Raw genomic sequence first — 12,455 nt, 5'->3', positions numbered from 1 at the left:
TCGAAATTATACGGAAGAAGATCGCGGGACCCACGGACGGCGTCAACCCAATCCGGCCCGCCTACGAAAATCATCGTCATCATATGTTATCAAATCATTATTACAAACTCAAAAGATAAGTAACGGATCGTACTCGAAATCGGAATGCTAGTCATGTCATATCCTTTTAAAAATCGTCAGAAGTACATAAGGAGAGTCGCGGGACCCACGAACGGGTGTCGACCCGAGCCGGGCCCGCCTATGGAAAACATAGTCATCATACATCATGGAATCATTTTTGAGCATATCGAAGCGATCCGGTTCTATCTGTGGAAGTTACGGACGTTCGTAGTTTTCGGAATCGTTTAGGAACGAAACTCTTTTAAAAACCAACTTTTATGCAACTATTGAAAATCAATCATACAAAGACATATAAACCATAGCTTGTCCACATAAGGATGCCAACATCAAAAGCAAATACGACTCATAAACGTGCTCAGATTTTTTTTGAAGAATAGAATTACCCCCGAAGTTCATAACATATCATAGCTTACTTTAACTAAGACATGCCAAAGAAAGAAAGGTGAGCTTTACATACCTCGAACGCTTCCAAAGCTACTCCAAACTCAAGCTAACCCCAACCTACGCCTCTGGCTCCCCAAGGTCTACAAATACGTCAACGGATATCAAATATTAGCTATAGGCGTATAGGAATTTAATTCCAAACTAGCACTGAATTCTACGAAATTTGGCGCGCTTCCACGTAAATACACCAACCCCGAGATTTCAACTCGGCCAAATTCATCAACAACAACACCAACAACCAAACTACAACATCAATAAGCAATTCAAAATGCATTCTAACATTAAATACACTTTTCTATATAATTCAACCACATTCATAATATTCCAATATACTCACTTCAACTACTTACATTCAAATCGATATCAACGTTTATACGTTCGATTCTTAATCAAAAACCATTCAACCAATATTCCGTAGAATGCTTTAAACAATTCACATAATTTTCCAAACAATCCAAACAACTCTCCATTTCACCCGAATTCTTCCCCAAACCCGAGAACAACATGATCCACATTCTTCTCTTCCAAATTCATGAATTACACTAATAATCCACACGTTAGCAATACAATTTCCATAACTACAAAAATTACATAAAATTCACATTAACTTCCAAATCAACCTACAACCAACACAACATCACCTTGAGTCATTTAAACTTGCATTTTTCATCCTAAAATCCATAACGACGACAACCAAAATAATAACGACGATTTGTTCATTCCCAACTACACCAAAGGAGGACCATTACCAACACCATACACATATACAAAGATGATTTTCATTCTTTTCTTCGCACTACAACAATCAAAACATGCTAACTAACATTAATTCATTACTTCCAACACAATATACACATACTCTACCAAACACCACCTACACAACTTCAACTTCAACTTGATTTCTATCATGAATTTCTTCCATTTTAGCATACTACAACACATATAAGCCATTCATAACACATAAAACAAGATCAAATCTTACCTTTCTTCCTTCAACTTCACAATAGGCTAGGGTTTGCAATAATGAAAACTAGCGGGTTGATCGCTCCACAACACTTCCACGCTACTTAAGGACCTCCAATTAGTGGGTTTGTATGGGAAATAATTTTGGGATGGCTTGAATTGATCTTGGTTTTCTTGGTTCTTGGCCGCAGAGTTGTTGGTTGTTGTTCTTCAACTTCTTGATTTTTTTGCTAAGTATAGAATGAGAAAAGATGACTTAGAAGTCATCTTTTAAGCTTCCACAAGAGTTGTACATGTGTTCATGGCCCACACTCATGTGTTGGAGCAATTAAAATTGGACACAAAATGGGTGGGACCAATTCAAGTCCACACGGCTACAATGTCACGACCTAACCCTGTAGGCCGTGACTAGTGCCTGAGCTGGGCACCCATACGTGCTCATTAACCAAATTTGGCATACAAACGACTTATACCTATATAAATATCAAACGTGGCTCCAAACCGACGCATACAAACATATGTACTATACAGAAGCCGGTAGGGTCTGCCATAATATACATAACATGTCAAAACATATATACACGCGACCGACAAGGGCGCGCGGCGGATGGGCCGCCCAAACACAACTCACACTACGCATCCGAACAAAACCGTACATAACCCACATCTATGTCTACGGACCTCTAGTACGTAACAACGGATCGATGACGGGACGGGGCCCCGCCGTACGCTCGAACAAACATAAACATATACATCGAAAGAGTATATACCCAAAATATCGGCTCCGAACAAAGGGAGCACTCCGAAACGAGAATGAAAATCCTACGCCGGTGGATCACCAAAACGTGTATCCGTACCGCGGGTACGAAACGACCCCGAAGAAAGGGGGTCAGTACGGAATATGTACTGAGTATGCAAAGCAGGAAGTACAGGAGCGAAGTCATAATCGAAGTAAGGTATACAAAACGTGAGCATAACAACCCAAATACCAAAGTGCTTATCCGAAATACATATCATACATAGGCAGTACAGGAGACAAATATAACCATCCGAATGCCGAAAATGCTTAGCTTTATTTCGAAAAACATTTCGTCTCACATATACGGAAAATAAAACGTATCATATAAACCGACATTAACCGAATGCGAGGAACGTACGGCCCGATCCATAATCAATATAATAACCATAAACATACCGTAGCGCATCGTAACATCATGATCGATCGTATACGTGAGAGATGCCATTATCCGACGTGGGATTGTCTAAACCAATGTGGGATTGGCCTAAACCAATGTGGGATTGGCTCTAAACCAAAGGTGAAATTTTTGCCTCATCGCTGGGTTTGCCCCACCATTAGGTTTGCCCCACCACCGGCTCTGATTCCAACAAATCACATATTCCAGAATCCATACATATAACATATAACGTAGCATACATACATAGCACCCGACTGAAAGGGGCTCGGCGTACTGGACACGTCATAACAAAGATAATATATATACGGTTCCTACAAAAGGGCGCGGCGAATTGGACCCATCATACATCGAATATAGCATAGTGCACACAATAACATAACCGGCCCGAGAGACTTGGCAAAAAAGTAACCACGAGAATGTAACGAGAATCGTAAGTAACCAAGTACGATTTTTAAAACATTTTCGAAGACTCAATGGGTTAATCAAAATGAACCGCCTTTTATAAGCCAAAATAATAGTCGAATCAGATTTTTCCTTCCGAACATCACTCGGGAACATACCAGACCAAACTTCAGGAATCATAGTTGCGTACCGAAATTTATGTGCATAAGATCATTATCACAAACTTAAAAGTACGTAAACTGAGCATACTTGAAATCGGGATAGTAGTCATATTATATCCTCTCAAAAGTCATCAGAAGTACATAAAAGAGGGTCGCCGGACCCACGAGCGGATGTCGGCCCGAGCTGGGCCCGCCTATGAAAAACATAGTCCTCATACATCATGGAATCATTTTTGAGCATATCAAAGCGATCCGGTTCTGTCTATGAAAGTTACGAACTTTCGTAGTTTTCGGAATCATTTAGGAGCAAAACTCTTTTTTAAAAACCAAACTTTTATGCAACTTTTGAAACTTATTCATACAAAAGACATAGGGCCAATATTTTATCATATCATGCATACGAGGGCCAAGAAACAAATAATAATCACAGACATGGTCGGATCGCGAGAGTAGAATTTCCTCGAGGCTCGTATCATAGCCTATTTACGACTAAGGCATGCCAAAAGAAAGAAAGGTTGCGCTTTACATACCTCGATCGCTTTCAACGCTAATCCAACTCAAGCTAGTCCAACTCAAACTTATGTCTCGGGCTGCCCAAAGTCTACACAACAAGTCATAATATGCCAAACATTAGCTAGAGATATTTAGGCATTTAATTTCAATTTAGCCCTTAATTCTACGTAAATTTGGGCAAAGATTTCCCCGTAAATAGGCCACCCCGAGAATTTAACTCGGCCAAAATCAACAACAACAACAACAACAACAACAAACAACCTAGCAACATCAATAACCAATCCGAAAGGCAATATAACTGTCACACCCTAATTTCCGTTAGGGCGTGATGGGCACCCGACCCTTATTTAGGGCCGAGCGAACCCGCTGACTCACATAATACTCATAATCGCGCTGGCTTTCCAAATCATGACACGAATGCATAGCAATAATTTTTCGAAACATAATATACTTCTTTTTACCTTTCTCGAATCAAAGAAAATTTGTGACATATAAAAACATATAGAACTTATAATACAACGCAAAATGACACATCGGCTTACATAGCCGCCTACATAACCGACATCTTATACCCACGACACTGTCTGCAAAGTCTCTAACATAGAACAAACTGTCGTAACAAAATGCTTTGTCTCGGCAGCACTCCGAAGGAACTGGAGCTCGCCAATCCCGCTGGAACACCTTCTGCTAATATCTTCAACTCATCTGGGTGTACCGCGCGTACGAAACGCGACCCCACGAAAAATGGGTCGGCACGGAATATGTACTGAGTATGTAAAGCATGAAATATGGTAAGCGGGATCATACTGAAGTAAAGAGTACAGAAAAATCGTAAGACTTGCCTTTTGAAAACATTTGTCATGCATGTACATATATCGGTAAATAAAATCATATCAAAATCGTATCATCATATCATCGTACATATATATCGTACCCGGCCCTCTAGTGAGGGACTCGGTGAGTAAAATCATATCATAATCATGTATGCATGCAGATACCCATATATGTATACATACCGTACCCGGCCTACAGCGAGGGACTCGGTGAATAACGTACCCGGCCCCGCTAGCAAGGGACTCGGTATGCCATCCTGGCCGCCATCTCCATATCAACATATCAGCATCATATCATACATATATATATATAGCGTACCTGGCCCTCTAGTGAGGGACTCGGTGAACAATGCAGAGAAATTGCACGAATACGTACCCGGCCATAACAACAACATACACGGCTACAACTTCAACATCATATTTTCATGCATTTCATTCATTTCTTCATCACATAATTCATAACAACAACAACCAACATACTAAATAACATTAATTCATTTTCCTACCACACATGGCACAATTCACGGCCACAACAACATCACCCCACACATATATTTTTCATGACTTCCATTCAATTCTACACACTACAACATACATAAATCATGCATAACATATAATAATAGAGATTGGACCTCACCTTCTTCATCCACTTCATCCCTCGGCTAGCTTGTATTTTGCAAGAAAGAGTGTCTTGCTTGCTTCAACAACCACTCCATGTCGTAGAGGACCCTTTAATTAGTAGGAAAGCTAGAAAGAAGAAATTTCCCATGATCACAATTGATGGTTTGGTTCTCTCTCTCTCTCGTTTTTCTCCTCTTCTTTTTTCTTCAATTTTCATGAAATTTCTAGAGATGAAATGTGATGAAAATGATGAACTTGGTCATCCATATATATATATATATATATAACTATAAAAATGTGCACATGACCATGCACATGCTCCATGTCTTTTTTCTTCTTTTTTTTTTTTTTTTTTTTTTCCTTTCCTCCAAATTTCTTCAAATTTCTAGAATTTTCTTTAAGTAATAAAAGATGACTAATATAATCAACATGTCATCTAATTCCATATATATATTAAACTTCCATGTGGCCATGGCCCACACCATATGTGGCCGGCCACATGGCCTAATATTTCATGAAATACCAACTTCCATCAATTCACTTTCCAACCCCAAATTTTCATTAATATCTCCATCCGATAAAATCATAAACGACTTGTACCTTAAAACAAAATTGGAAAATAGCCTTGTCGCTAACTTTCCGCAATTGACACGGAATATTCAAATGTACAAAATGCGAGGTATAACATCCTTCCCCCCTTTAGAACATTCGTCCTCGAATGTTCAACTAGTCGTATAGGGTCTTAAGGATTTCGAGGGGGGAGTTTTCCTGTGCCACCATAACATGCAGTCTTATTTACCAATCATATTGCTCCTTTGTCTTCTCCTTAAGTTCGCAAGTCATTTCCCTTCTGTTATCATCCTGCCACGGTGCCTTAACGGAAGCTACATCTTTAGCACGCAACCTTTTTGCCTTACAATTGGTGTAATAAAGTTCGGTGTATATCGGGTTAAACTCTTCCTTTTTGTCGAATTTGATTATGTTCTTCACGAAGATACCTCCAAGCATACCCATTCGCCAGTTTCGAATTCTAAATGTCGATACCGATTGTCGTCATATGATTTCTGTCATTTCTAAGCTACTAATAGCCGTCCCCTGCTTTAACCATGATCGGCTGATACAATCCTGGAAGAAGTTGGCGTATAAATTCACCCTCCTTTTGTGGCCGACTATTTCTGCTCCCTGGCTTAAATCATCTTACAATCTTTCTTTACTCATTTTGTTACATTTTTAACACATCGTCTCATATCATTTCCTTATCTTTACCCGAATGCACGAAAGAGGTCAAAGTATTCTATGAACCGCCTCAACGTAGCTTCACTAATCCTTATGTCTTACTTTATCTTTGCTTTTCTTCTCCTGGTTCGTATTATTCCGCATCTTACTCCCGTGCTCGCATTTGCTAGGAGTCTACCTTGTCATACTCCTTTTCCCCGCTTTTCTTACTTTCTACCATAGGAAATTTTCTACTGCTAGCAACCACTCTATTGCCTACATCTTAACCTCTGATCTCGTATAGCCGTACTACCTCTCACAATATCTCCGTAAGTTACTCGTTACTTCCCTTTGTCATATTCCCTCTTTAAGTCTCCATTTCCTAATATCATGTTATTCCGGATACTTACAATTAATCCTCAGCGCCATCTCGATTATTACCTTGACTTCTATTCCTTTACTGCTGGCTCTTCGATCTCCCTAGCTTGTCTCAGCAACGAACTTTACCTGCGGCCCACACATTCGTATCCAGGACATTGTCGCGTCGATTGTCTTCGTCTTACACTTGTATCTCTCCCTCGCTTCCCCCCTTTAGGGGTGTACTTATGCTATCGCCCAACTCTACTTTGCCCTAAATCCGTATTTCCAATCTTAATTAGATAGCACACTTATTCCGACATTTTTAATTCCTTTGCCTTCCGTCTACTCGCTTTCTTTCTTTTCCAAACATCGTAGTATTAGGACTTTCCAAGCTTAACTTGTAGTGAAAACAACATCAACTTGCCTCGTAACATTTGCACTTTTTATATATATATTTCCACTTGAACCTCGTTACTCCGTCCGATTAGTGCCTTCCATATACCGCCACGTTGATTTCCGGAATACATATATCCACTGATCTAACCATGTACAGAATATCCCGTGCGTACCTATGTACACATATAGTTCCTACTATCTTGTTTACAAGATTTCTCCAAACTCTATTCCAATTCGCCCTAATTCTAGAGCCGCGATGTACCTTTTTCCTTTTAATCGGTCTAATTTGCCCGTTCTGCTCGCGTGACCTCGTGGGTTTTTCATCCACCCCCGACTCTTAATTTGTCTCTTAAGTCACTCTAACTCCTCATTTGCTTATTGCGTCTGAATTTGTAGAATTTTAGAAAACTTCCCGGGGGTCACCCATCTTAAGATTTCTCTCGCTTCAAAGACGCTTAACTTCGAACCTTCGATGAAATACGATGCCTTTAACGCCGTATACGGGCGCGTCCACTTCACCGCATGACCTCCGTACACGTGATCCGGAGTAAGTCGAAGTCTTAACGGATTTCCACAGCGCTCTTATAACATACTTACTATTTTGCCCTCCTTTGGTCCTCGGCATTCGCCTTTCACGTGGATGTGATTACTTTTCATCCCGACTTTCAGTCCCCAATGGCGACGAGCTCACTTTGATCGTCATTACTTATAGGTGCTTGATTACCGGCCTTTGGATTTTCGCTCCCGTTTTACCCCCGTTCCTCGTCTTTTTTGTAACCAAGTCTTTCACATTCCCGTCACTTATAGTACTCGTGTCCTTAGCTACACATGTCATGATCTACTATTATACTGTTATCTCGCTCTCTTCCCATTCTCTCCTTCCGATTACCCTTCCTTTTCTTACGCTCACTATCATTTCCACTATCGTATAACGCTTATTCCAAACTCCCTTTACAAAACTTGATAAGTCTCGCTTATTCGCTCTATAGCTCACTTTTCCGTTTCACCCTTACTTTTATATTCTAGCTACGTAGACCACGTCATAGCTTTAGCCGCTTTCTCATTAGGCTCTTACTTATTTCCATAACAATCTCGCTCGTATTCATTACATCATATCTTGTTCGTAATCAACCCGATAATATAACACTCTTTTTAACCCTTTTGGGTTTGTCATTTTAGAATTCCTTCCAAATTCTTTTTACCGTATCGACATCAACCTTCTAATTATTCTTATCCCCAATTCACTAATTAGCTTCTTTCCCGAGGTCGGCCGTACTCGTAGCTCAATCAAATTTTTTTTCCATTACTATTGGTACGACCCCATTTCCATGACATATTCAAACCCAAATCTCATTCTTTCTTTATTTCCGAAAAAAATTTCGGCAGAGTTTCCTCTCAGAATCGTGACTATCTCAAAACCCGTACACAGAAAATACCAACAATGCCTCACAGGGCCAACATATATATATACATATCGCATCATATCGCGGCCTCACAGGGCTCCCAACATCATCGACAGTACAAAAATAATAAACATACCTTGTATGCCCAACTCAATCAGCACCTGTCATACTTTCTTGTTTACTTTCCCTTTTTGATCTCAACTTGCATTTCAATCGTACTTTAATATCTTACCTGACATATGCCTTGTATGCCTTTGCTTACTTGCGTACTTCGTAACTTGCAACATCGTTAATCGCTTTCTTCTGTCGATACCTTTCTCCTGCTGCAATCAAAAGTTAGCGGAAGAAATCCCATTTCCTATGACTTGGCTCTATCGCACGATCTAAGATGTCAAAGAAGAGTAACCATCCTAGATGCCCCGTAGCCTCTTGTTTATAAATGTGGCGCGCTTCACACCATAAAATGTGACTCTACAGGTAAGTGTGATGGACACGACTTTGCGTACAACCCCCAAGACGAACCACACTGATACCAATTTGTCACACCCTAATTTCCGTTAGGGCGTGATGGGCACCCGACCCTTATTTAGGGCCGAGCGAACCCGCTGACTCACATAATACTGATAATCGCGCTGGCTTTCCAAATCATGACACGAATGCATAGCAATAATTTTTCGAAACATAATATACTCTTTTTACCTTTCTCGAATCAAAGAAAATTTGTGACATATAAAAACATATAGTAACTTATAATACGGAAAAACGCAAAATGACACATTTGTCATACATATACACATAGCCGTAAATAAAATCATACATAACCGACATCTTATACCCACATATATACACCGTCCCTAACGCAAAGTCTCTAACATAGAATATATACCGTGCCGTAACAAAATGCTTTGTCTCGTGAGTAAATCATATCATAATCCGAAGGATACCGTACTCCCGCCCTCCGGAGGGACTCGCCAAGCGTGTCCCGCTAGTGCAAGTGGACTCGGTACACCATCATGGCCGAACACATCTCATATACATATATATATATATATATATATATATCCGGGGTATATATATATATATATATATATATATATATGAAAAATCGAATATTCTTAAAAACAAGGGAAACATGCAGGAATACGTCCCCGGACTCGGTGGAAGACACATTTGAATATAGTATGAGACACCATATGCACATAAAATCATAATCGATGAAGTATGTAAAGCATGAAATATGGTCCGAGTCCGCCTCGGAAAAGCGGGATCATATCGAAGCGAAAAGTTACGGACGTTCGTAGTTTAAAAATTGTAAAGACTTGCCTTTTTGAAAACATTTCATGCAATTCTTTGAAATCCATTCATGTACATATATCGGTAAATAAAATCATATCAAAATCGTATCATCATATCATCGTACATATATATCGTGTCATAGCTTATTTACCTAAGACCTCTAGATGAGGGACATACCTTAGCCGCCTCCTAAGCTAATGAGTAAAATCATATCACAATCATGTATGCCATAAACATCGAAGAATCCAATTCCAAGCCATATCCATATATGTATACATACCGAGAATTACCCGGCCCTCAACCACAACCAAACCAACAACCATAGACTCGAATGGACTAACAATATTCGCCCCGCGGACTCAATGCCATGCCATCTCCATATCAACATTAATAATCATATCATACATATATATATATATATGCGTACCATTCACACACGATTTAAGAACGCTTTAAGCAATCCGCCTCTAGTACTACTCCACCCGAAACTTTCCATTACATTGAGAACATCGTGAACAATTCTTCCAAATTGCACGAATACGTAACAACTCACATATTGACAACATTATTTTCCATAATAACAACATTAACTCTCCAATTCAGCCCATTTCCGGCCATAACAACAACATACACGGCTACAACTTCAACATCATATTTTCATGCATTTCATTCATTTCTTCATCACATAATTCATAACAACAACAACCAACATACTAAATAACATTAATTCATTTTCCTACCACACATGGCACAATTCACGGCCATAACAACATCACCCCACACATATATTTTTCATGACTTCCATTCAATTCTACACACTACAACATACATAAATCATGCATAACATATAATAATAGAGATTGGACCTCATCCACTTCATCCACTTCATCCCTCGGCTAGCTTGTATTTTGCAAGAAAGAGTGTCTTGCTTGCTTCAATAACCACTCCATGTCGTAGAGGACCCTTTAATTAGTAGGAAAGCTAGAAAGAAGAAATTTCCCATGATCACAATTGAAGGGTTTGGTTTTCGGCCAGCCCTTGGCTGTTTTTCTCCCTCTTCTTTTTTCTTCAATTTTCATGAAATTTCTAGAGATGAAATGTGATGAAAATGATGAACTTGGTCATCCATATATATATATATATATATAACTATAAAAATGTGCACATGACCATGCACATGCTCCATGTCTTTTTCTTCTTCTTTTTTTTTTTTCTTTTTTTTCCTTTCCCTCCAAATTTCTTCAAATTTCTAGAATTTTCTTTAAGTAATAAAAGATGACTAATATAATCAACATGTCATCTAATTCCATATATATATTAAACTTCCATGTGGCCATGGCCCACACCATATGTGGCCGGCCACATGGCCTAATATTTCATGAAATACCAACTTCCATCAATTCACTTTCCAACCCCAAATTTTCATTAATATCTCCATCCGATAAAATCATAAACGACTTGTACCTTAAAACAAAATTGGAAAATAGCCCTGTCGCTAACTTTCCGCAATTTACACGGAATATTCAAATGTACAAAATGCGAGGTATAACAATAACATTAACAACTCTCTTTTATACCATTCGACAACATTCATAATATTCGATTCAACGGCTTACATTCAAGCCAACATCAACGCTTATACATTCAAATACCAATCCGAATCCATACTAACAACATTCAAGAACATCTTAAACAATTCATACAACATTTCCAACAATCCAACAATTGCTCCAATTTACCCGAAAACTGCCTCCAAACCCGAGAACACAACTATGGCCCTATTTCTAACTTCCGAATCATGATTCGTATCAACAATCTACACTATAATGATATCATTCTCATAAATATACAAATTACATAAAATTCGTATAAATTTCCAAATCATCCCATAACTAACATAACACTACTTAGAGTCATTAAACTTGCATTTTTCCTCCTAGAATCCATAACGCAACGACAACGGAAATACTAACGACAATTCGTTCATTCTCAATCCACCCAAAGGGGGCCTATTCGGCCAACACCACTTTCACACATAAAGATGATTTTCATTCTTTTCTTCACACTACAACAATTAACATACTACATAGAACTTAATTCATCACTTAAACACAACACAACATACACACACCTCTACACTAGCCAAACCTCCTACACATGGCCTCAATTCCAACTTACTATATTTCATGATTTTCATCCATTTTAACATACTACAACATGCACACAACCTTCATAACACATAAAACAGGATTAATTCTTACCTTTCTTCTTCAACTTCCCAAATAGGTTAGGGTTTGCAAGGATGAAAACGGATGGTTGGATGACCTGAATAACACTTCCACGCTACTTAGGGACCTCCAATTAGTGGATTTGTACCAAAGAAATATTTTTGGAATGGTTCAATTTGGACTTGGAAATTCTTTGGTCTTTACGAATGGGGTGCTTGTTGTTCTTCAACTTCTCCCTTTTTTTTTTCTTAAGTGTATGGAATGAAAAGATGACTACTTAGTCATCTTTTGAGCTTTATGAGAT

This window comes from Lycium ferocissimum, chromosome 4 (genome assembly GCF_029784015.1).
Source record: "Lycium ferocissimum isolate CSIRO_LF1 chromosome 4, AGI_CSIRO_Lferr_CH_V1, whole genome shotgun sequence".
Lineage (NCBI taxonomy): Eukaryota > Viridiplantae > Streptophyta > Magnoliopsida > Solanales > Solanaceae > Lycium > Lycium ferocissimum.
The sequence above is the reverse complement of the archived record's forward strand: the minus strand, read 5'-3'. Positions refer to the sequence as shown.